This window comes from Drosophila arizonae, chromosome 3 (genome assembly GCF_054131065.1).
Source record: "Drosophila arizonae isolate 15081-1271.41 chromosome 3, UAZ_ARI_1.0, whole genome shotgun sequence".
Classification (NCBI taxonomy): Eukaryota; Metazoa; Arthropoda; class Insecta; order Diptera; family Drosophilidae; genus Drosophila; species Drosophila arizonae.
In genome coordinates, this window is record NC_142923.1 from 33629007 (window position 1) to 33656636 (window position 27630).

At 40.8% G+C, this 27630-nt stretch overlaps 1 long non-coding RNA gene and 1 pseudogene across 1 annotated transcript; both read left to right on the forward strand.

The window, feature by feature from the left end:
* The first annotated feature begins 6946 nt into the window (after positions 1-6946).
* Positions 6947-8708, forward strand: LOC149270137 (uncharacterized; annotated as a pseudogene).
* A 14171-nt stretch (positions 8709-22879) lies between these two features.
* On the forward strand, positions 22880-27390 carry LOC149270138 (uncharacterized). Its single transcript, XR_016269119.1, has 2 exons — positions 22880-23096; positions 26767-27390. It is a non-coding gene; the product is annotated as an uncharacterized LOC149270138 (long non-coding RNA).
* The last annotated feature ends 240 nt before the right edge of the window (positions 27391-27630 follow it).

Below are 27630 nucleotides of genomic sequence, written 5' to 3' on the forward strand. Positions count from 1 at the left end.
CTATAAATATAGAAGCCTGTGCAGACCAGCACCGGCCACGCCCAGCGCGCCAAGCTGGGCCCGGGAACCGACAGTGCTACAAAGAGCACGCACCTTAATATTAAATTAGAGCTAATAATATTTTTAAATGAAAAATAGCATATATTAATAATAATACTTAAAATTTAAGAAACATTGTAACTAAAACATTGTACTACTGAGCGACGATTGCGTTGCTCGGTATAGCGCATGGCCCGTAAAGCCATGCAAATTTTAGACAGGAAGACCACTGCGTTGGTCGAGTAGGAAAAAGGCAATAACTAGGAAAAATAATAATTGATACAAAAAAATAAGGCACATGATACAAATTCGAAACAGAAATTAAAAAAAAAAACAAGTAAGAAAGCTCTAGTCGAGACTGCTCGACTACGAGATCCCCTGAACCCTTGGAGCAATAGATATTTCAATAATTTTTCGCGTCTTTCAGCTTACACAAGAAACACGCACACACACACACACGCACACACAGGCATAAATACACACACACGCATACAGACACACATACACACACACACACACAAACGCATACACACACATACACAAACATTTACATACATATACACACACAAGCATAAACACGCATGGGCTGCAGTGTGCGCTTACTATGAGAACTTAATTGTTTAATAACTTTTGTTGTGGACGTACGATCTTCATGAACTTTCAGATTATGATTATAACATGGATATGCATGTAATTGCCAAAGCACAAGTCTCTAGTATTTGAAATACGCTTTTTACAAAAGTTATGGTGAGGGGGTGAATTTAAGGGTGGGGGGGTAAATTTTAACAAAAAACCAATTGTATAAATTGCATATAAGCATATATAAAAAATTTGGAGACTCTAGCAATAAAGGTGTAGAAGATATAATTTTATAACTGGTTTTCGATAAGGTTTTTTATCGATAAAAAAAGATTGGGATGAGTTATCGATTTTTAATGATAAACTTGATATGCGCGCTGTAATTACGGACATTTAAAAAAAAATTTGAAGTCTCTAGCTCTTATATCTTCTGAAATCGACGCGTTCATACATACGGACAGACGGACGGACGGACAGACGGACAGACAGACGGACAGGGCCAAATCAACTCAGCTCGTCGCCCTGATCAAGAATATATATACTTTGTGGGGTCTGCCACGCCTCCTTCTGCCTGTTACATACATTTCAACAAAACCATTATACCCTGATTTCCCATTGAAAATGGGTTCAGGGTATAAAAAAACAATATAGACTTCTATATATACATATATATATATGTATATGTGAATAAATTATATTCTTAAATGAACGATATAAAAAAATGAAAAGAAAAACTAGGCGCAGTGGAGTCTTACATAGAATAAAGAAACGTAAGGCCGAACTGCATAGGCTACTGTATGGACCCCAACAACTAAGTTGGGATACATCAGTAAAATTACAGGCGGAGATCGAATTTCTCGACTCCGAAGAAAAAAAATTAAAAAAAAAAAAACAAATCTGCCAGTTCAGATGAGATTAACGGTAGTAAAAATATTGAAAAACTGGCAGATAGAGTAGAGGTTGTCGAACCACAACCAAAGAAACAATTGCCCGTACTAAAAAGGAGGTGTCCAGCAGACTGCGAGGGCCCTCTTTTTAGTCCTTATTGCGTCTATTCATGCACAGAGGTGCGTAAATGACACACAAAAATTTTTGTTTGACTTAGAGAAATTTGAAAATAAATTTATTTCATATCTAGTTGCCCGGTATAGCGTACTCTACTGTACAGGGAACACCAAAACACTATGGTATCTTAATGGTAGTAAGAAGTAAAGTAGTTAGCGAAGCCGATGCTGTATTAGAAGCGTATAATACCCCACTAAATTGGAAAGCCATATCCCAATGTCTCACTGCTCATTTTGCAGATCGCAGAGATCTTAAGACACTGGAATACCAACTCTATACTCTTAGGCATTATGGGCGATCAATAGACGAATTTTACCAAGCCGTTTATTATCATCTGTCTCTAATATTGAATCAGATAAACAACCATGAATTACTCAATCTTCATTTCGATATAATAGCCCACATGTCCTAAATCAAACAAACTTCAATCCGGACTTGTACTATCCACCAAAGCCTAAGTTTAACCCCCAGAATTCAGGTTTCATACCAAGACCCATACACCAACAACCTTTACAGTTCTTTAACGCACCACCAAGACCAATAGTTCCAAAGCCACAACCGGCTCCACAACCAATGGAAGTAGACTCGTCCATCAGAACCAGGATTGTGAATTATATGAATAGGCCAAATTATAACCAATTTGCTGGGAAAAGACCCTTATCTTCTAGGGCAGAAAACCCATCCAAACAACCCATCCAAACAGCGACAATTTCACATAAATACTGGGGAAACCCAAGTGCAGAACGTAGATGATGAGGCTAACGCTTACGCAAATGCATATGCAAACGCATACGCCGCCAGTTTCAAGTAGAAATTTCTGACATGTCTGACGTCAATTTTTTAGCTTAAATCGTTCCTCTTTACCTTACTTCCAATGCAAAACGAGGGACGGACAGGTACTGAACTTCCTCATTGATACTGGTTCCAACCAGAATTACATACAGTCTTCCCTAGTAACCAACGCAAAACAGAACAAAGAAACTTTTTTCGCTAATTAACCCATCATATATTTCTGAATCTTTTTAACCTCAACACTCCAATCAGATTTTTCGTATTGCCCACTCTAAAAACTTTTCATGGTATTCTAGGCAATGATACAATGAAACAACTCAATGTTGTTATTGATGTCAGGAATGATATCCTTATAGTAAATGGCAGTAATAAATTCCGTATTAAGCAATTACCTGCACAAGCAGTTAACAATATAAAGGTCCGAACAAATCATATGTTCGATAGCCAGAAAAAAATAATAGATCGACTAATTCAAGAAACTAAACCGTTATTTGCAGACCCAGAGCAAAGTAGGAGTAGTAGGAGTGATCCGAACCAATACCGACACTCCGGTTTACAGCTAGCATTACCCATATCCTATTGCTCTAAAGCAAGAAGTCGAAAAGCAGATATCAGAAATGCTTGATGACGGAGTCACCCTCACCGTATAACGCTCCAGTATGGATCGTACCAGAGAAATCTGATGCCTCAGGAAAAAAGAAATACCGACTAGTAATTGATTATCGCAAGCTAAATTTGGTCACAATCTCCGACCGATACCCAATGCCAGAAATAGGCGACATTATAGCCCACTTAGGGGACAATAAATTCTTCACGGTCCTCGACCTCAAAAGTGGTTTCCACCAAATTCCTTTGAAGGAGACAGACATAGAAAAGACAGCATTTTCTGTTAACGAAGGGAAGTACGAATTTACAAGACTACCTTTTGGTCTCAAGAATTCCCCTTCAATATTCCAAAGAGCCTTAGATGATATTCTAAGGGATCATGTTGGAAAAATCTGCTATGTCTACATTGATGACATCATTGTTTTCAGCAAGACTGAAAGCGAACATGCTCATCACCTAAAACAAGTCTTCACGACTTTACTTGACGCTAATATGAAAGTCCAAATGGACAAGTGTGAATTTTTCAAAAAAGAAGTAAATTTCCTAGGATTCACCATTTCAGACAGTGGCGTTAAGACAAATCCAGAAAAGGTTGAAGCGATTTCCAGATTCCCCATACCCAAAACTCTTAAAGAACTACGATCGTTCTTAGGCCTCTCCGGCTACTACCGTAGATTCATAAAAGATTATGCAAAACTAGCTAAACCCCTTACCACTCATCTCAGAGGTGAAGATGGTCGTATATCAGCAAAAGCATCAGATAAAGTACAGATAAAGTTAGATAACAAGGCAATAGAAGCATTCAACAAAATAAAGCAAACTCTTTGTTCTAATGACGTAATTTTAAAATACCCAAACTTCTCTAAAGAATTCCACCTAACAACCGATGCTTCGAATTACGCAATCGGTGCAGTCCTTGAACAAGAAGGCAGACCCATTACTTTTATATCACGAACATTGTCAAAAACAGAGGAGAACTATGCAACAAACAAAAAGGAAATGCTAGCCATAGTTTGGGCATTGCAAAACCTTCGAATTTACTTGTATGGAACTGCCAAAGTTATTATATTCACAGACCACCAACCAATAACCTTCGCTCTAAGTAATAAAAATCACAACGGGAAATTAAAACGTTGGGAGAGTTACTTAGAAGAGTTCAATTACGAGTTAAAGTATAAGCCAGGAACCACTAACGTAGTAGCAGACGCTTTATCAAGGAACCCAATAAACGAAGTCAATAGTACAGAAACCACAGTTATGAGTGATGAAAGTTCGTCACACAATCTCATCCCCACAATAGAAACACCTATTAATGTTTTCAAGAATCAGCTATTCATAGTAATCGGCGAAAAGCACGATTATAAATTCGAAACTCCCTTCCCTACATACCATAGACATACAGTAACACAGCCCCACTTTACCGAAGACGAATTAATTGACATTTTTAAGAAACGACTTGACCCAAGACTTATTAACGGCTTATTTACCCCAGAACATATAATGGGCAAAATACAGGAATTCTACCCACTTCACTTTTCCAATTATAAAATACGATACACTCAAAGAAAGGTAGAAGACATCACGAGCGTCGATGAACAGTATAAAATTATTACACAAGAGCATAGACGAGCACACAGAAATGCATCAGAAAATAAAGCCCAAATTCTAGAAAAATTCTTCTTCCCACAACTACACAAAAAAGTTAAAGAAATTACAAAAATCATGTTCATATATGCAAAAGAATTGTTAGAATTTAGCCAAATAAAACTCGCAAGTAATGGAAAAAATATACTCTATATAATCAACATACCTTTAATCTCAAATGAAGTTTGTACAACCATGTTAATTAAGCCAATTAAAAGAAACAAGTAAGAAAGCTCTAGTCGAGACTGCTCGACTACGAGATCCCCTGAACCCTTCGAGCAATAGATATTTCAATAATTTTTTGCGTCTTTCAGCTTACACAAGAAACACGCACACACACACGCACGTACGCACACACAGGCATACATACACACGCACGCATACACACACTCACATACACACACACATACACATACACAAAGACATACACACACATACACAAACACATACACACATAAGCACCCACGCATAAACACACATGGGCTGCAGTGTGCGCTTACTATGAGAACTTAATCGTTTAATAACTTTTTTTATGGACGTACGATCTTCATGAAACTTTCAGATTATGATTATAACATGAATATGCATGTTATTGCCAAAGCACAAGTCTCTAGTATTTGAAATACGCTTTTTACAAAAGTGAGGGTGAGGGGGTGAATTTAAGGGTGGGGGGTAAATTTTAACAAAAACCGAAATTGTATAAATTGCATATAAGCATGCATTAAAAATTTGGAGACTCTAGCAATAAAGGTGTAGAAGATATAATTTTATAACTGGTTTTCGATAAAGTTTTTTATCGATAAAAAAAGATTGGGATGAGTTATCGAATTTTAATGATAAACTTGATATGCGCGCTGTAATTACGGACATTTTTAAAAAAATTTGAAGTCTCTAGCTCTTATATCTTCTGAAATCGACGCGTTCATACATACGGACAGACGGACAGACGGACAGACAGACGGACAGGGCCAAATCAACTCAGCTCGTCACCCTGATCAAGAATATACATACTTTGTGGGGTCTGCCACGCCTCCTTCTCCCTGTTACATACATTTCAACAAAACCATTATACCCTGATCTCCCATTGAAAATGGGTTCAGGGTATTGTAGTATGCATACATATTGAATGTCAATTGAAACTAGAGTACTTAAAGAGTACGCACTGTAACACTTTGTTGCTGTGTTGATGTAAACAGAAACCCGGTCTTTAACCCGTGGCCGAAATATGGGTCGGTCGTAGCTCTCCCAGAATATGCAAGTGTCAGCATTCTGCTGAGACGCGCCGACCACTTGACAGAACTCAAGTGTATGCATATGCACAATCGCCCCAGCTCAAGAGAGAGCATAAATATACTTATAACATATACACATATGACATACATAAATGAAACATACATAACAGTCTCTCCGCTGCCCAAAACCTTATGTTTCGCGGCGACGAGACTTAGGCTTATTTAGAACCTAAGTAGAATGTTTAAGGTCAGAAACAACCAAGCGTTGGAAGCGGCAACACTGCTGCCCCCAGTTAATAAAAATAAATATAAACCAAACCAAACACTTTGCATGGCTGCAATCTTACAGTATAACAAGTAAGAAAGCTCTATTCGAGACTGCTCGACTACGAGATCCCCTGAACCCTTGGAGCAATAGATATTTCAATAATTTTTCGCGTCTTTCAGCTTACACAAGAAACACGCACACACACACACACACAGGCACGTACGCACACACAGGCACACATACACACACACGCATACAGACACACATACACACACACACACGCATACACACACAAACGCATACACACACACATACACACACAAGCACCCACGCATAAACACACATGGGCTGCAGTGTGCGCTTACTATGAGAACTTAATAGTTTAATAACTTTTTTTATGGACGTACGATCTTCATGAAACTTTCAGATTATGATTATAACATGAATATGCATGTAATTGATAAAGCACAAGTCTCTAGTATTTGAAATACGCTTTTTACAAAAGTGAGGGTGAGGGGGTGAATTTAGAGGTGGGGGGTTAATTTTAACAAAAACCGAAATTGTATAAATTGCATGTAAGCATACATTAAAAATTTGGAGACTCTAGCAATAAAGGTGTAGAAGATATAATTTTATAACTGGTTTTCGATAAGGTTTTTTATCGATAAAAAAAGATCGGGATGAGTTATCGATTTTTAATGATAAACTTGATATGCGCGCTGTAATTACGGACATTCTAATAAAAAATTTAAGTCTCTAGCTCTTATATCTTCTGAAATCGACGCGTTCATACATACGGACAGACGGACGGACGGACAGACGGACAGACGGACAGACAGACGGACAGGGCCAAATCAACTCAGCTCGTCGCCCTGATCAAGAATATATATACTTTGTGGGGTCTGCCACGCCTCCTTCTGCCTGTTACATACATTTCAACAAAACCATTATACCCTGATTTCCCATTGAAAATGGGTTCAGGGTATAATAAGTTAGTCGACTTAAGAAATGATACTTGTACTCTGCCACTATTAAAAAGCCAACATCCAAACTGCCGTGCTATCAACAATCAACACATACCCAATCACGAACAGCTGTTTGTCGGAACAATATTGCTCAACGATTTTAATGGATCAATCAAGATCGACGAAGAGGAAGTAGAACTCCATGGTACCTTCCTGGTACAATTCGAAAACTCCACGATACGCAAAGACGACATATACGAATCAAAAGTAATGTCCTTCGCAGAAGCCACCCCACCGCTATTTCAAATCATGGCGGAAACAAACAAGATCAATGAAGTCCTTTCACTGCAAATGCTCAAGGAAATAAACCTAAGCAACACAAGAAAGTTAGAAACCCTAAAGAGCAGCAACGATATAAGAGCAACAATTAAATATAACTCTCTCTGGAACTCTACTGATAATTATGGCAGTAGTTGGATACTTGCTAAAACGGAAGACCCCAGCCACCACAGGCCAAGTCACAACACCCGAAGCAGAAAAGAGAGAAAATGCTCAAGTTTTCTATATTGCGACCGAGGACGTCCGCATCTAAGGGGGGAAGAGTTAACGACAGACCCTACAAAAGGGCATTGCACCGGCCCAATAATATCACGGCTCCAGTGCTTGCACTTTTGACAGGTGCGCTTTGTCAGCAAAATACAACAGCAACGCAACCGCAACCGTGGGAGCCTATCGTCAGCAATAACAATAAGATCAATGCACTTGGCCAAAACACATTCTGGTCAACGTGTGCATTTCCGCCACGAGCGCCGAGTCAGCGCACCGATCAGCACCACCGTGAGAGCCATCGTTTCACAAGACACCTATCAGCAGCAACAGCAGTGACCACGGCGGCAGCGACGCTAATAGCAGCAGCGGCAGCTTTCATATAAATAGTACTTGTATAATTATTTTTAAGTTAGTTCTAATCCAACTCCGAAAGTGAATAAATGTTTTTTTAATCCAAAAACCGCTTCCGAATATTTAATTTACATATGTATGTATTTGCGTATTTGTATTTGAGGGCTATTTAAGAAGAAACAAATTTAAACTTATAAAATTATTCGACTAAGAAAATGAAAAGTATTAAGTGCCATTCAGTCAAGCTCGCACCTTCCCAATAAAATATCTATTTTATAAAAAAACGAAATATGTATGAAAAAATTTTAAAAAAAGAACACAGTAAAGGTTCGAAGTTCGAACCTCCCCTACTCTAACATTACTTGCGTCGCCCTTAGCACCCGCGCCACTGCTTTGCTCGAGCAATCAGTTGCTAAAATAGAATAGGTTAATAAGAGAGCGTCATCAGACAAAACTACAGTAACGGCTAGAAAGTCCAGAAATCAATCGAAATTCTAAGAATGTGAGAAAAGGCGCGCTTCTGTCTGTACGCATAGAATAGACTATGAGTGTGTGCACAAGCATAGGAAAATCGCGCTGATCTGCTGTTAGCTTGAAGCCGGTATCCAATGTATTGGAGTGGTGGCGTCGCCGATAAGTAAAAAGACCGGGGTGTAATTTCCTAATCTTTATTGGAGGATGAGAGCTGTGTCGCTCGTATAAAGTGTATTGAATATATATATGTATGCGAGGATAGGCAAGTGACAAGTAGTCGCGAGACGAAGTACTCAGCGGGCGCTAAGTACCGCGAACCAGTAGGAGAACTGGGTGATGTTATTAACAGAATGCTGTTAACAACATAACATTGTGTGGTGCGGGAGGAGCAATTCTTGTTAATGGGATCTGGCATTAACATACTCCCCCCCCCTTGCAAGGATTGCAAATTAAGATGTCGTGTCCAAGCTGGAGACCTCTTGCTGTGCGGATCAAGGTCGTCAGCGGAGCTGTGACCGCCTGTTTAGGAATCGAGGCGGAGAGACGTGCTGATCCCTGGAGATGCAGGAGCGTGTGGTGATTCTGGCCACACGTTTTGCAACGTCCCTTGCTTCGGCAGGATTGCCCGGAGTGCTCGTGAGCCAAGCTGTTCGTACAGTACTTATGTGTAAGTACCGCACGCATCCGCTTCTCCCCTGAAAGGCCCAGAAAACGCTGGCAATCCCGGAGACCGTGGGCTCCTGGGCACACGCGGCACTGGAAGGAATTGGTACCGCGTGGCTTGCTGCTTTCTGATGACGGCGTCTTTATCTGGAAGATCGAATGAGTTGGAGGTAGAATTACTTGCTCGTTAGGACACAACATGGAGGTTAGTTTGACAGCACAAGGAGGACGAGGATCGGGTTGAAATGATGGGCCTGAATGAAGAATATCATTCAGTGCTGGACGAAGAGCCTTGAAACCGACCCTCACTTTCGGAGTGGTGCTGTTTGGAGATCGGAATGGAAGAGCTTCGTCAGATGATACGGTTGGCGGAGACTCAAGTTTCGCCTCTTCCGAAACGGAAACCTGAGTTGTGAAGGAGGAGACCGTTCCTGGTATCATCTGTGAAAGTGGGCCTGTCAGTACCCAACCGAAAACAGTCTCCAGACCTATAAAAGGCCCACAAATATTAGGGTGATAACCTCCCTGAATGATAGTCGGAAGGATATCCGCGCCTATCAGGACATCAATTTCCGCACTCTTGTAGAACTCGGGGTCAGCTAGCTGAATTTTCGGAAGTTTGTTTAACAAGAGTTGCGGACCTGGGGACGAAGGGATGTTACCAGCCAGATTTGGAACGACGAGAGCAGAAGCCTTGATTCGCATTCTCGGCTTCAACGGAGAGCCAATATCAAAGTTGCATACCTTGTGTGCCTCAGCTGTCACTGCTTGATTCAGGCCGGAGACCTGAGTATGCACGGACTTGAATGGCAACTTGATTTTTCGGAACAGTCGCTCAGAAATGAAAGTCGCTTCGGACCCTGAGTCGACTAAAGCACGGGCGGGATAAGTTGCGCCGAAATGGCATATATTAATCACCGCCGTGCCGAGGAGGACACCTCGTGTGTTGGTAGCCAGATACGTTTGGACGTTGGACATAACTGGAGTACGAGTCGGAGCTATAGCTGTTGCGGAGGCAGCAGCGGTCCGAAGAGTATTGTCCCTATGGAGTAGGGTGTTATGTCGACCATTGCACGTGAAACAGTTGTGAGTACTGGTACACTCTCGTAACTGGTGACCTTTAGCGAAACAGTTTAGACAAAGCTTCTTCGATTTTATGTAAGTTTCTCGTTCATGAATGGATAGTTGGAGAAACTGATGGCAGAATCGGATTGGATGATTCTCTCTTGAACACAGATCGCACCTTGTGCCGATTGTGTCCACTTGCGTTCTGAACGAGTTCAGTCGTTCGGGAAGGGCAGGGTTCGCAGATCTCGGAATTGAGTTCGGAACTTTTGGAACAGAACGGTCACCTTCCATAGCTTCAAGAGCACGAGCGCGCTCGCTAAGGAAGTGACTGACGTCCTGCCAGGCTGGGATTTCTGTTTTTCGTTTCAATGAATGCTCCCAGAGAGATCGAGTTTGTTCCGGCAAATTTGAAGTGCACAGGAACACAAGAATGCAATCCCAACTTTCAGTGGATATCTGAGCATGCTCGATTGCCGTGACACATCTGTGCATAGTGCTATGCAACTCTCTGAGAGCCGAGCCTGACTCCTTGGTGATCTTGGAAAGGTTGAGAAGAGTTTTAAGCTGGCTGTTGACTAACAGCCGCTTATTCTCAAACCGATCACACAAAGAGACCCAAGCCGATGCAAAGCCGTCGTTTGTGAGAGGATACTCTGCGACTGGTGCGTTTGCATCGCCTGCTGTTTTTGAATTAAGGTGGAATAGCTTTTCCACCGGAGTTAAACACGGATTGTTTATGTAGATCGCAGTAAAAAGATCGCGGAATGTTGGCCAGCGCAAGTAGTCGCCGTGGAACACTTCCATGTCAACGGGTGGAAGGCGACAGCCTTCAGACGTGGCGAAAGGAGCGGACATAGGAGCGGGCGGTGTACTCGATGCGGAAAGTGCGTCGATCTGTACACCCAGATGGGTCGTACACCGCTCGTAGACAGTGTAGCAGTTGTCGAATTTGGCCTCCGTGGCTTCAACTTCGCCACTGCTCGCCCCTTGGCTCAATGCTCTGGCACAGACCTTATATTGCTGCTCAGCATCATCCCACAATGCCTTGACCCGATCTCGACGGATCTCGAAGGCCCGGAGCTGCGCCGCCTGGGTGGCATTAGAGTCTCCGGGACCGTCAATGCGCGACTCAAACTTGATGAGCCTATCCGCAGCCGAGATGAAGTCAGACAACGACATTTTAGACGGACTGGCGGGCTTTATACTGGATCGGGTGACGACCGGACTACGCTTGAAAGTGCTGCTTGTCTGCGGTTTCCCGGACGGAATGGGTGATGCAGAGGCACTGCGCTTGATCAGACGCGAAGCTGGTACACTAAGTTGCGCTCGACCCGAACGATCAGACATGGATGCTAACAAGAAGTTAGCTGCTGGAAATTTCTGATATGGAGACAGAAATTCACTCAAAGAGCAAAGTAATTCAGTTGACAAGAGCAAGAAAGTTGTCACCTGAACGTAGAGCAAATTGGAAAAGAATTATTGCCTTGTTAAGCAAGTAAAGCGAAAACAAAGAAGAAGAAGAGGCAAAAAAGTTTAATTTATTTAATTAGGATAAATTAAATAACCAAATTCTTAATTTGAAATTCGACTTTGTAATTAATTATTGTAATTAGGATAAATTTAATAATTAAAAGGGTGGCTTTATATTTTGCTTTACAATGGCTCTTTGAAATACGATAAATACTGATCGTGACACAACTATCGTCAGAAATTGTGGCGGCCGGTGATAGTTATTGAAAATGTTATCGATACTAGTGACGATCAGCTGCTTGGACACAAAACAAAACAACCAATTTAACAATTTAAGTTTATTATTTTGTAAATGTGTCGTGTATATGTATGTGGAAGTTGCAATTGTGAATTTACATATATGTTAATTGTGTTGCTTGGCTATTTGTACGCCATATGTTGTCATATGTGCATACATGGATGTGTATGTATGTATGAGCGTATGTTCGTACAAACAGAAGAAAGCGGACACACAATTAGCAAATAGATACATAAATAAAACAAGTGGAAATAATTATGCTTGGAGGATTAATTATTAAATTGCAAAATAAAACTATTAAAAATAACAATGGATATTGTGTTTTATTTAATAGTTAAGCGAGGAGCATGTACATATATATGTATGTATATATGTCACTCTGCAGCCGGCGACTAGTTATAAATATGAGTATGTGCGGATGTGTGAAAAGGCAGAATATGTAAATAAATTTATTAAACGATCAACAAAGGATATTGTTCTTTTCGTGTTAATAAATATTAATCGGATTTAAACACAGCTTAATACATATCTATATATATAAGAATATATACATATAGGCATGTAGTCGAAATATTGCTAGATTAGTACATATCAGAGCTTGCAAATGAGAGTTGAGCGTTTTTTCGTTTATTCTCTTTCTCGCATCATACTCAAAAAAAATTGTGTAGACACGTCTCTCTCTGAGCGTCACTCTCTGTTTTTCTTCAGCATCTGTTTCGCTCAGACGCAGTGCGATGACTCATTCGTGTGACGCACTCACATGAGTGTCGCGTAAAACTAACACGATTTTCTCTCACACAAAGCTCTCAGCAAGAAACACTTTGACTAACAAACTCAGCAGAAAATGTTTTTGCCTTCGTGTGCATGTAAATACACGCATACATACATACAAAAAGAACGCAGCAATCGCGCGTGATTACCCATACAAACGCAACTTACCGTTACTTCATTTAACTCAAGCAAACGATCAGTGTTTGACTTGAGGAAACGAAAACAGAAACAACTGTCTCCCTCAGAGCGCGAGAGAGCTAAGCCAGACGCGACAAAAACACTTTCTGTCTGAGTATTTTTTGCCTGTGTCACTGAAAGACACTTTTTTGCAGACAACGAAAAAGTGTTAACAGTTTTTTGCAAGCTATGGTACATATACATATATGTATATACAAGGGAAGGCGGATGAGAGGTGCCAGTGTATTTATGCATATATATATGTATGTACTACTCTAGACAAGAATGGGGTACTTATCTCGACGGCCGATGGAATGCTGGTGTGAAGGTGGATGAAGATCCGGCTCGAAGGACCAAATATTGGAGTGGTGGCGTCGCCGATAAGTAAAAAGACCGGGGTGTAATTTCCTAATCTTTATTGGAGGATGAGAGCTGTGTCGCTCGTATAAAGTGTATTGAATATATGTATGTATGCGAGGATAGGCAAGTGACAAGTAGTCGCGAGACGAAGTACTCAGCGGGCGCTAAGTACCGCGAACCAGTAGGAGAACTGGGTGATGTTATTAACAGAATGCTGTTAACAACATAACATTGTGTGGTGCGGGAGGAGCAATTCTTGTTAATGGGATCTGGCATTAACACAATGTATGGATATAAATATATAATAAAAACAAGTAAGAAAACTCTAGTCGAGAGTGCTCGACTAGATACTACCCTGAACCCAACAATTAAAAATGCCCATTTAGTAAGGCTGAAATTTCAATTTCGATGTATTTAAAAATATAAATAAAATACCAAACTCATTTAAGAAAATATAAAAATATTTTGAGACAATTAAAAAAGTTAACAACAGTTGCACCAATCGGGATTCGAACCGCGACTTCTCGATCGAGCGTCAAGCAGCTAACACACTAGGCCACCTCACTCCTGCTAGTGGCGCTGGCAAAACTCAGATTCACTGCTGCAGCGCCATCTACCAAAACTGAACGAAACTAACTGCTGATGCGATTCTAAGAATCTGCTAGAATAACCAAACTATTAAAAACGCACATAAAGTATGGTTAAAATTTCAATTTCAGTGTATTTAAAAATATAAATTAAATAGAAAACTCATTTATGAAAATATAAAAATATTTTGAAACATTTAAAAAAATTTAACACCAGTTGCACCGATCGGGACTCGAACCGCGACCTTTCGATCGAGCGTCATGCAGCTAACACACTAGGCCACCTCACTCCTGCTAGTGGTGCTGGCAAAACTCAAATACATTCACTGTTGCTGCGCCATCTACCAAAACTAAACAAAACTAACAGCTGATGTGATTCAACCATAGCTCGCAAAAAACTGTTAACACTTTTGCGTTGTCTGCAAAAAAGTGTCTTTCACTGACACAGTCAAAAAAACTCAGACAGAAACTGTTTTTGTCGCGTCTGGCTTAGCTCTCTCGCGCTCTGAGGGAGACAGTTGTTTCTGTTTTCGTTTCCTCAAGTCAAACACTGATCGTTTGCTTGAGTTAAATGAAGTAACGGTAAGTTGCGTTTGTATGGGTAATCACGCGCGATTGCTGCGTTCTTTTTGTATGTATGTATGCGTGTATTTACATGCACACGAAGGCAAAAACATTTTCTGCTGAGTTTGTTAGTCAAAGTGTTTCTTGCTGAGAGGCTTTGTGTGAGAGAAAATCGTGTTAGTTTTACGCGACACTCATGTGAGAGCGTCACACGAATGAGTCATCGCATTGCGTCTGAGCGAAACAGATGCTAAAGAAAAAAGAGAGTGACGCTCAGAGAGAGACGTGTCTACACAATTTTTTTTGAGTATGATGCGAGAAAGAGAATAAACGAAAAAACGCTCAACTCTCATTTGCAAGCTCTGGATTCAACGAATGTTTCTGTTGTAGCTGCTGCACGTGCGTTTGTTAATTGGCCAAATATTTGATTATTTTTTATTAATTTTTGACTGAACGGAATTTAATGAAACTTTCAGCATATGATCTACATATTATATTGAATATTTGAGAATTTTAGAAAAAAGAAAAATCATTCACAATTAGCTATAGTGGCATCTGATTTGAACTTTAATGTTTTTACTCGATAAAAACATAAGGGGATGATTTATCGAATTTTAAAAGCAAACTCGACGTCAGCGCTGTATATACGGTCATTTAAAAAAAAAAAATTCAAGTCTCTAGCTCTTATATCTTCGGAAATCGACGCGTTCAAACATACGGACAGACGGACGTACGGACAGACGGACAGACAGACAGACGGACAGGGCCAAATCGACTCAGCTCGTCTCCCTGATCAAGAATATATATACTTTGTGGGGTCTGCCACGCCTCCTTCTGCCTGTTACATACATTTCAACAAAACCATTATACCCTGATTTCCCATTGAAAATGGGTTCAGGGTATAATAAAATTGTATAAATTATATATGTATGTAATTTGAATGCAATAGCTATCGATGATTTTCCAATTTTAATGGCATCATGCCGTGTTTTTTGCTGTGCACTAGACTTGAAAATTGCACTATATACTCTGGTTGACAGCGTTTGGGCTGTGAATGAGTCTTCTGCTATCGGTATCGCCCGATTGCAACGTTCTTACTTGTTTGATTTGTTGTATGTATTCCAAAATGTCTATCTGGCTGTGGTATATGTATTGGGAAATGATCCCTCCGCTGATGGTTGTTGATCTTGCTGGTTTTGATTTGTGTATTGAAAAATTTGTTTTCGATGATGGTTTTTGATCTTGTTGGTTTTGGTGATGTATTGGAAAATGCCTATCTGGCTGTGGTGTATGTATTGGAAAATGTCCTCCGCTGATGGTTTTTGATCTACTGGTTTTGTTGATGCATTGGAAAATGTGTGTATTGGGTGTGTCTCTACGCTGATGATTTTTGATCTTGCTGGTTTTGGTGATCTATTGGAAAATGTCTATCTGGCTGTGGTGTATGTATGGGGAAATGATCCCTCCGCTGATGGTTGTTGATCTTGCTGGTTTTGATTTGTGTATTGAAAAATTTGTTTTCGCTGATGGTTTTTGACTTTGCTAGCTTTGCTGTATGTATTCCAAGATGTCTATCTAGCTGTGGTGTATGTATTGGGAAATGATCCCTCCGCTGATGGTTGTTGATCTTTCTGGTTTTGATTTGTGTATTGAAAAATTTGTTTTTGCTGATGGTCTTTGATCTTCCTGACTGTGTAAAATGTCCTCCGCTGATGGTTTTTGATCTACTGGTTTTGTTGATGCATTGGAAAATGTGTGTATTGGGTGTGTCCCTACGCTGATGATTTTTGATCTTGCTGGTTTTGGTGATGTATTGGAAAATGTCTATCTGGCTGTGGTGTATGTATTGGGAAATGATCCCTCCGCTGATGGTTGTTGATCTTGCTGATTTTGATTTGTGTATTGAAAAATTTGTTTTCGCTGATGGTTTTTGACTTTGCTAGCTCTGCTGTATGTATATGAAGATGTCTATCTAGCTGTGGTGTATGTATTGGGAAATGATCCCTCCGCTGATGGTTGTTGATCTTGCTGGTTTTGATTTGTGTATTGAAAAATTTGTTTTCGCTGATGGTCTTTGATCTTCCTGACTGTGGTGCGCGTATTAGATATGTCTCTTAATCGTTTTTTTCGTTTATGCTCTGCTTCGCATCAAAACCGAAAATATTTTGAAGACACGATCTCACTCTGAGCGACACTCTTTGTTTTGTTTCGGTCAGACGCAATGCAATGACTCATTCGTGTGACGCTCTTACATGAGTGTCGCGTAAAGAGTAATACGGCTTTCGCTCACACAAAGACTCTCAGCAAAAAACAGTTTGACTAAAAAACTCAACAGAAATGATCTTTTCCTTCGTGTGCATGTAAATACACGCATACATACATACAAAAAGAACGCAACAATCGCGCATGATTAGCCATACAAACGCAACTGACAGTTTTCTTCAAGCAAACGATCAGTGTTTGACTTGAGCGAAACGAAAACAGAAATTACTGTCTCCCTCAGAGCGCGAGCGAGCTAAGCCAGACGCGACAAAAACAGTTTCTGTCTGAGTTTTTTATACCCTGAACCCATTGAAAATGGGAAATCAGGGTATAATGGTTTTGTGAAAAAGTATGTAACGGGCAGAAGGAGGCGTGGCAGACCCCACAAAGTATATATATTCTTGATCAGCGCGACGAGCTGAGTTGATATAGCCCTGTCCGTCTGTCCGTCCGTCCGTATGAGTGCGTCGATCTCAGAAGTTATAAGAGCTAGAGAGCTGAAATTTGGCATGCATACTCGTGTGTACCATACGCAGTACGAGATTGCATTATTTTTTCGATAAATCGCCCGATAACTTTTTTATCGAGAATAATCGAAAAATTGATTTTGTTTTTTTAGCCTAATTTGAACATTTTTAGACCTGGAGTCTTCAAATTTGCGTTGTATATAAAGTTAATCGATACAAAGATTTTGTAATTTACAGATTTTGGATACCACGCCCCCTTCTCCCCCAATTTGTAAAAAACGCATTTCAAGTACTAGAGACTTGGGCCTTGGAATGCTAACACATATTCACCATATGATTACGCTCTGAAAGTTTCATTAAGATCGTATGTCTACAAAAGAAGTTATTCAACAAATAAATTCTCCTAATATTGCCCACACTGCAGTGCAGCCCAAGCGCAGTCGCTGCTTACTGCGCAGTTAGCAGAGCGCAGGCTTATGCGTGCGTGTGGATGCATCTGTATGTATGTGTGCATAAAAGATGTGCAGAATGATTACAATATCAGCTTGGAGGGTTCAGGGTATCTCCTAGTCGAGCAGTCTCGACTGGAGCTTTCTTACTTGTTTTGATTGTGTCAGTGAAAAACACTTATTTGCAGACAACAAAAAAGTGTTAACAGTTATTTGCGAGATACGCTATCTTCTGATGGTTTTTGATTTTTCTGGCTTTGTTGTATGTATTGGAAAATGTCTTAACGTCGTGTCTCAGATGTGCGCAATAACTATTCAATTAATTACTCTACCGCAATATTTACTAGTTGATTGCTGAACAAATTTTAAATTTTCTGGCATCAAATAATAAAAATATCTAAACGCATTGCATTCCATCATACCTTGCCATTCATTTCTATACTTCAATATGTACTAGAAGATTTTCTGTTATCAAAGAAATAACAGAAAATAAAAGAATCACAATAATTAAACCCATTGTTTTTATACCCTGAACCTATTGAAAATGGGAAATCAGGGTATAATGGCTACCCCATTCTAACGCCCAAGAGTTAAAATCTCCAGCTATAATGGCCTTCCGACGCCTAACATCCTCAGCAAGCTCGTCGAGCACCGTCATAAATTCACTGGGGGCCAGATAGCAACTGTAAAGCCATAAGTTACCATATCGGCCGCGTACGAACCCATTGAATGACTTAACATTCGAAAGTACGTTCGTTGAGTTGCCGCATACCCACAACGCAGCTTTACCATTAATGTCTGTTGACCATGTCCTAGGGCAGCTGGTTCTACATATATTATATATGTATGTAATTTGAATGCAATAGCTATCGATGATTTTCCAATTTTAATGGCATCATGCCGTGTTTTTTGCTGTGCACTAGACTTGAAAATTGCACTATATACTCTGGTTGACAGCGTTTGGGCTGTGAATGAGTCTTCTGCTATCGGTATCGCCCGATTGCAACGTTCTTACTTGTTTGATCTGTTGTATGTATTCCAAAATGTCTATCTGGCTGTGGTATATGTATTGGGAAATGATCCCTCCGCTGATGGTTGTTGATCTTGCTGGTTTTGATTTGTGTATTGAAAAATTTGTTTTCGATGATGGTTTTTGATCTTGTTGGTTTTGGTGATGTATTGGAAAATGCCTATCTGGCTGTGGTGTATGTATTGGAAAATGTCCTCCGCTGATGGTTTTTGATCTACTGGTTTTGTTGATGCATTGGAAAATGTGTGTATTGGGTGTGTCTCTACGCTGATGATTTTTGATCTTGCTGGTTTTGGTGATCTATTGGAAAATGTCTATCTGGCTGTGGTGTATGTATGGGGAAATGATCCCTCCGCTGATGGTTGTTGATCTTGCTGGTTTTGATTTGTGTATTGAAAAATTTGTTTTCGCTGATGGTTTTTGACTTTGCTAGCTTTGCTGTATGTATTCCAAGATGTCTATCTAGCTGTGGTGTATGTATTGGGAAATGATCCCTCCGCTGATGGTTGTTGATCTTTCTGGTTTTGATTTGTGTATTGAAAAATTTGTTTTTGCTGATGGTCTTTGATCTTCCTGACTGTGTAAAATGTCCTCCGCTGATGGTTTTTGATCTACTGGTTTTGTTGATGCATTGGAAAATGTGTGTATTGGGTGTGTCCCTACGCTGATGATTTTTGATCTTGCTGGTTTTGGTGATGTATTGGAAAATGTCTATCTGGCTGTGGTGTATGTATTGGGAAATGATCCCTCCGCTGATGGTTGTTGATCTTGCTGATTTTGATTTGTGTATTGAAAAATTTGTTTTCGCTGATGGTTTTTGACTTTGCTAGCTCTGCTGTATGTATATGAAGATGTCTATCTAGCTGTGGTGTATGTATTGGGAAATGATCCCTCCGCTGATGGTTGTTGATCTTGCTGGTTTTGATTTGTGTATTGAAAAATTTGTTTTCGCTGATGGTCTTTGATCTTCCTGACTGTGGTGCGCGTATTAGATATGTCTCTTAATCGTTTTTTTCGTTTATGCTCTGCTTCGCATCAAAACCGAAAATATTTTGAAGACACGATCTCACTCTGAGCGACACTCTTTGTTTTGTTTCGGTCAGACGCAATGCAATGACTCATTCGTGTGACGCTCTTACATGAGTGTCGCGTAAAGAGTAATACGGCTTTCGCTCACACAAAGACTCTCAGCAAAAAACAGTTTGACTAAAAAACTCAACAGAAATGATCTTTTCCTTCGTGTGCATGTAAATACACGCATACATACATACAAAAAGAACGCAACAATCGCGCATGATTAGCCATACAAACGCAACTGACAGTTTTCTTCAAGCAAACGATCAGTGTTTGACTTGAGCGAAACGAAAACAGAAATTACTGTCTCCCTCAGAGCGCGAGCGAGCTAAGCCAGACGCGACAAAAACAGTTTCTGTCTGAGTTTTTTATACCCTGAACCCATTGAAAATGGGAAATCAGGGTATAATGGTTTTGTGAAAACGTATGTAACGGGCAGAAGGAGGCGTGGCAGACCCCACAAAGTATATATATTCTTGATCAGCGCGACGAGCTGAGTTGATATAGCCCTGTCCGTCTGTCCGTCCGTCCGTATGAGTGCGTCGATCTCAGAAGTTATAAGAGCTAGAGAGCTGAAATTTGGCATGCATACTCGTGTGTACCATACGCAGTACGAGATTGCATTATTTTTTCGATAAATCGCCCGATAACTTTTTTATCGAGAATAATCGAAAAATTGATTTTGTTTTTTTAGCCTAATTTGAACATTTTTAGACCTGGAGTCTTCAAATTTGCGTTGTATATAAAGTTAATCGATACAAAGATTTTGTAATTTACAGATTTTGGATACCACGCCCCCTTCTCCCCCAATTTGTAAAAAACGCATTTCAAGTACTAGAGACTTGGGCCTTGGAATGCTAACACATATTCACCATATGATTACGCTCTGAAAGTTTCATTAAGATCGTATGTCTACAAAAGAAGTTATTCAACAAATAAATTCTCCTAATATTGCCCACACTGCAGTGCAGCCCAAGCGCAGTCGCTGCTTACTGCGCAGTTAGCAGAGCGCAGGCTTATGCGTGCGTGTGGATGCATCTGTATGTATGTGTGCATAAAAGATGTGCAGAATGATTACAATATCAGCTTGGAGGGTTCAGGGTATCTCCTAGTCGAGCAGTCTCGACTGGAGCTTTCTTACTTGTTTTGATTGTGTCAGTGAAAAACACTTATTTGCAGACAACAAAAAAGTGTTAACAGTTATTTGCGAGATACGCTATCTTCTGATGGTTTTTGATTTTTCTGGCTTTGTTGTATGTATTGGAAAATGTCTTAACGTCGTGTCTCAGATGTGCGCAATAACTATTCAATTAATTACTCTACCGCAATATTTACTAGTTGATTGCTGAACAAATTTTAAATTTTCTGGCATCAAATAATAAAAATATCTAAACGCATTGCATTCCATCATACCTTGCCATTCATTTCTATACTTCAATATGTACTAGAAGATTTTCTGTTATCAAAGAAATAACAGAAAATAAAAGAATCACAATAATTAAACCCATTGTTTTTATACCCTGAACCTATTGAAAATGGGAAATCAGGGTATAATGGCTACCCCATTCTAACGCCCAAGAGTTAAAATCTCCAGCTATAATGGCCTTCCGACGCCTAACATCCTCAGCAAGCTCGTCGAGCACCGTCATAAATTCACTGGGGGCCAGATAGCAACTGTAAAGCCATAAGTTACCATATCGGCCGCGTACGAACCCATTGAATGACTTAACATTCGAAAGTACGTTCGTTGAGTTGCCGCATACCCACAACGCAGCTTTACCATTAATGTCTGTTGACCATGTCCTAGGGCAGCTGGTTCTACAGTGGTGGGGCTCACTTGGAAAAGCTACGTCTATACATTTTTCCCTAATGGTCTGCTCTAGAAGATCTTGGGCAGCAATACAAAAAAACCTTAACATTTCATTTTACGAGGAGCTTCACGGTAGGATAGGCACTTGAAGCTGCCTGCTGAATGGCTTGGTGCATGCTTTTGCACTGTGACCCACCTCTCCACACCTGAAACAGGCGCCCTTTAGGTCACAGTCGCTGCGACAGTTTGCTGCCATATGACCGTAATCGAGGCACTTGAAACAGCGTTTAGGCTGTTCCTCGGCTCGGAAATGGAATACTACCCATCCTATTCTAATTTGGGACAGCTCGAGCAGAGTTTTAGCTTTCCCAATTGGAAGAGCAACCGTGGCTCTTTGCTGTCCACCAAAAGCTGGCCGAAGTGATTTGATAGCCTCAATGGGGAGTGAGCTATCCTTCAACTCCACCCTAATTGCCTCCAAGATCTTCTCTTTGCTTGCTATGCTCCGGCTTCCTACTCAGCTGCAACAAAAGGTCCCCCTTAGCTGTCTTCCTAATACCTTGGACGTCGCCGCTTCTGTAACGTTTTTGCAGCGGCTTGCGTCCGTCCAGCTGTTCGAACTCGTCTGTCGACCTGCCTGGTTGGTTTTATCGGCTGCAGCCCGTAGAGCCATTGTCTCTATTGGATTTGCTGCTCTTTTATTGTGCCTCGGCTTTTTCGAGGCAGTTTTCCTCTGCTCAGTGGCAACTTCCCTCAACCGCTTGGGCGTATTACTACCTGCTGTAGCACTAACGCTCGCTGTTTTAGCCTTCTCAGCTACTTTCTTGACCAGCGTGGTCTGCACCTCGCAGTCTTTGACCGGTCGGTTGCAGAACGCTTCGGCCGTCTTGTGGAGACTGACCAGCCTAGCCAGCTCCTCTCTCATTAGTGCATTTATATGCCGCTGCCCCCCAAATAGGGCAGACAAACCCTCTAGCGTAACTCCTATTTGAGCTAACGCTTCTTTTAAAGACTTGGGTGCCTGGCACTCAGCCACTGGAGACTGATTACAAGTCGACGGCTGCGGCAACGCCCTCTGTTGTTGCTGCGGCGATCGCTGCAACGAGGAACGGCGCACGAAAGCTTGCGGCTCCTCCTCCCTCATGGCCTCCATATTGCTCCGACTACCACGGCGTGAAGCCTGTAGTGGGCACTGCCTACTAATTTAATTTGAGTTTAGAGACCGCAGTAACTTAAACTCAACTTAACTACAGCGAGGGCCCGAAAGTATGCACAACTTTTAATACCTGTTACCTCACACCAGCAGGTAGGTTGCTGTCTTTGCTGAGACTTAGCAACTCACCAAAGTTAGTGAGCAGCTGATTGTCCGCTGCAATTTCCAGCACTACTAACAGCTGTTAGAGTGAATGCACCTGATTTTTTATTATTTGCACAAATGTGACGCCTAATGTGACAAATCTTTTCACGCGAGACCGCCACGAAGTAAGTCTTTGATAGTTTTTGCCGTCGCTGGGTGCGTCGCGCCCACAGTTCTTTCCACTTTCACAGGGAAAAACACAGATCAAGCTATTGTCCACGATGGATCACGATGACGTCGACCGTACTCCACGAAAACGAAACTCGAACTCCTCAAGTGTGTGTGTGTGTGTGCGTGTTTCTTGTCTCTTGAAAGTCGCTAAAAATGACTGAAATAGCTATTGCTCGAAAGGTTCAGGGGATCTCGTAGTTGACCAGTCTCGACTAGAGCTTTCTTACTTGTTTTTACATTCATTTAATATATTAAATAAACATAAAAATGCTTCAGTGCATTCATTTAATTAACAAAATGAAACACGAAATAAACTAGGAAGCTAAACAAGTAAAAAAACTCTGTAAGGCGCCTCACATAATTTTTTGTTATTAGACTCATTCACGAATGTGAAATGAGTATATTGGTTTTGTGCAATGTCCGTCTTGCTGTCCGTCCGTCTGTCCGTCTGTCCGTCCGTCCGTCCGTCCGTCTGTCCGTCTGTCCGTATGAACGCAATCTATTTCGGCGCTATTGAAGCTAGAGACTTGAAATTTGGAACACATACTCGTGTATATCTCCGATTTATAAAGTGTTAAAATTTTCCCGATCCGCCCACTAGGGGCGTGGCAAATCGGAAAATGCATTTTCCGATATACCAGAAATCATGTTTGTTGAAGAGCTAGAAAGCTGAAATTTGGTATGTAGGTCCGCGCCGATCACCCAAGATCACAAGCTATGGCGGATATATCTCCGCCCATTAGGGGCGTGGCAAATCGGATAAAACTGTATCTCCTAAAGTTATAAACCTATAATGCTGAAATTTTGCATGTAAGCTGATGTTTTAATTCTATGAAGATAGGTGAACAAATTATATATCCACGCCTACTAGGGGCGTGGCAAATCGGACCTGAAGATATAGTGATTTTTCGAATTCTGCTATATTTTAGGCACTATTGATGCTAGAGTCCTGAAATTTTGTATATATACGCGGGTTGACCACCCACTTCCAACGAGCTATGGTAGATATACATATGTCCGCCTATAGGGGGCGTGGAAAAACGCAAAAGTTTATATCTCCTACAGTTTAAGAGCTAGAAGCTTCAAATTTGGATAGTTAAGTTACTGGTAGCCTCCTCTATCGATGCCCCAAAAATAATTTTTAAGCCTCTTTAGGGGCGTGGCATATCGAAAAATTTTCACATTTTTTGAGCGTAAGAATTAAAATTTTGTATTTAGGTAACCGGTTGCTCGTTCTAAAAACTGGCTAAAATTGAGGAGTCTACGGCCACTAGGGGCGTGGCAATCGGCATTTACAGTGCCCGAATTGCGACATTTATATGCGTCAGCCATCTATTTATGTATATTGTAAGGTGGCCTTTTTGCCCACCTTACATATTGCATTCTAGCTGTCGAGTTTACTGGAGTTTGTAGTGAGTAAGTTAGTAGTAAGTTATATTTGTAGTGAGTAAGTTAGTAGTAAGTTATATTTGTAGTAAGTAAGTTGGTTAGTGAGTTATATTCGTAGCATGTAAGATAGTGAAAGGAAATGAATTGGATTATAGTCATTAAGTTTATATCTGTAGTTTTGTAGCCATTAAGTTTACATTCTGGAGTCATTGATTATTTTGGTAGATAGTAAGTAGGCTAAGTGTTAGATAGTTAAGTAGATATAGGTGTCATAGTCGTTAGCTTTAGATAGTAGGCAAAATTCAAATTAGTGGGCGGGCACGCGATCAGCAATGCAACCATGCGACTCGAAAGCTCACGGTGGTGAATTGCATTGCTGGTCGCGTGGTGAAATCGGCAGAGCGCAAGGGGAAGCTCGAAAGCTGCGCGCAGAGTTAGTGAGTTTTGAGCTCTCGATGTGAGCAGTTGATATCAAAGAAAATAAGAAACAGATAAACGAGGGGTAAAGAGCGTAAGGTAACTTGGAATAAAAATGTTAAATGTATCTATAGAAATGATTGCGTACTCATTTGTAGTTGATTTGACAACACTAATCTACTAATAATAACAACACTAACTGGTGGTTAGAACGAGGGCAATCCTGTTCGCCAGAAGGTCAAAACTCTGGCACACAAAATCGCGTGGTCTGGAGTGAACGCCGGCGACAACGCTGGGCGTTCCTCGATCTGCGATCCACCAATGATAGTAGCCCCACTAATACCCCGCAATATGCCTTTGTAGCCCCGACCCCAGCAATCTAGAGTGCGCTTGATCGCGCCACTCGATCGCTGCAGCCATCCCACGTGCAAGCGTGTGCGGGCGTGGTCGGCGAGTTCGGGCTGCGTGGCCATTTAATACATAATGACTCCCCCACCCTCTCCCATTTCTCTAACCACGTGTAGTCCCGTATTAATTTACAGATGTCTTGTAAGTTGTGGCCCTGGGCAGACTGAGACTCTGACCCCGGCTGAAAAACATAACCTGTAAAATTGTAACCTTACAATATGTACACATAAGTAGGCTTAATAGGCATTGATAGCACGGAAGGAAACATGTTTATAAAATTAATAAAATATAAAAAAGCTAAAATAACAAAAATTTGCAATTTACAAAAAAGTGTTTTCAGCGGGATTTGAACTCGCACCAACCCAAACAGCATGTTTGTCAAAATAGCTAAAATAAAGATCGTCGGCGCTTAAGTGCCATTCAGTCAAGCTCGCACCTTCCCAATAAAATATCTATTTTATAAAAAACGAAATATGTATGAAAAAATAAAAAAAATAACACTTTACTGTGGTTCGAACCTCCGCTACTCTAACATTACTTGCTTCGCCCTTAGCACCCGCGCCACTGCTTTGCTCGAGCAATCAGTTGCTAAAATAGAATAGCTTAATAAGAGAGCGTCATCAGACAAAACTACAGTAACGGGTAGAAAGTCCAGAAATCAATCGAAATTCTAAGAATGTGAGAAAAGGCGCGCTTCTGTCTGTACGCATAGAATAGACGATGAGTGTGTGCACAAGCATAGGAAAATCGCGCTGATCTGCTGTTAGCTTGAAGCCGGTATCCAATGTATGGATATAAATATATAATAAAAATCAGAGTTGTATAAATTATATATGTATGTAATTTGAATGCAATAGCTATCGATGATTTTTCAATTTTAATGACATCATGCCGTGTCTTTTGCTGCTCACTAGACTTGAAAATTGCACTATATACTCTGGTTGACAGCGTTTGGGCTGTGAATGAGTCTTCTGCTATCGGTATCGCCCGATTGCAACGTTCTTACTTGTTTTTTTTTTTTTTTTTTTTTATTATAATTATTATTTTATTTTATTTTATTATATTTTATTTTATTGTATTTTAATTTATTTTATTTTATTTATTTATTTATTTATTTTTTTTTATTTCATTCTATTATATTTCGCCTTTGGCCCACTGTGCGCTCCGTTTTTATGGCCCAGTGACCGCTAATCTATTCTGTCGTGTTGAGCCGTGGGGTATATCCGCTCACGAGTCCGCGCGCACCAAGAATAAGAATGTACAGTTCACTTCACTATTACTGTCATTATTATTTCCATTATTATTCTCATCACTATTCTTATTATTATCATTATTATTATTACCACTTATATATATATATATTTTTTTCTTTCTTTCTACCTCTCCTTTATATTTCCTCGTTTTATGCAGTTTTACTGGAACTTATTTTGTCTAAGTTTTCTCTTGCTTCCGACCCGATGTGCGCCGCACTTTTATGACTTGAGAACCGCTTGCAACGTGCCGTGAGGTATATCTGCTCATGAGGCCGCACACTTCATTAACATTTGTAAAATTTTTTCCATTATTTGCCGCCGCTAGCGCTGTTCTTTCGTTATTTCGTTGCGCAGGTCGGGTACACGCGGGTATGCTCGACACCTGGATTACGTGGATTTGGGCAAGTTTGCGGGTCTTTATGCCGCTAGCTCGCCGCACTCTCCTCAGCCCCTGGTCCCTGCTCGGGCGCCACTTGTAAAGTACCACTATGGCCGGGGCAGCGTCAGTCTGCCCAGGGTGGTCGATCACAAGAAATTTGTGTTTTGCCGGGACTAAAGTAAGGAGAGGGGAGGGGGAAACACTAGTTGACGACAGCCGGGGCTTGTCCACTCAGCGAACGGGCGCGGCCGCGTTCTTTATAGCCAACACCTTTTTACAGTCGGGCGTTGCCGCGACAGGTTGAAACGAATGGAACAGAGAGAAGCGGGGGAGGAATAGGGGATCACTACTGTTGTTAGTGTTTAATTTGCAAAATAAACAACACGCCGAGTTTCACTTCAATTTCTCTTTTATTTTATTTAAAACATTCCACTCTTATTTCTACATCCCCTTCTATTTCTACTTTCGGCTTTTAATTCGTTACATGTTGCTTAAACTCTAATAAGTAACTTGCGCTCACCCGCTATTCTTCGCTGTCCGAAAACTAATAATCATTTCGCTCTCAGTCGGCCGCCTCCAAGCCTCCGCCGCGATCCGCCTCGGCGTCGGCAATACAACTCACCACGGCGTCGGCCCTTCGAA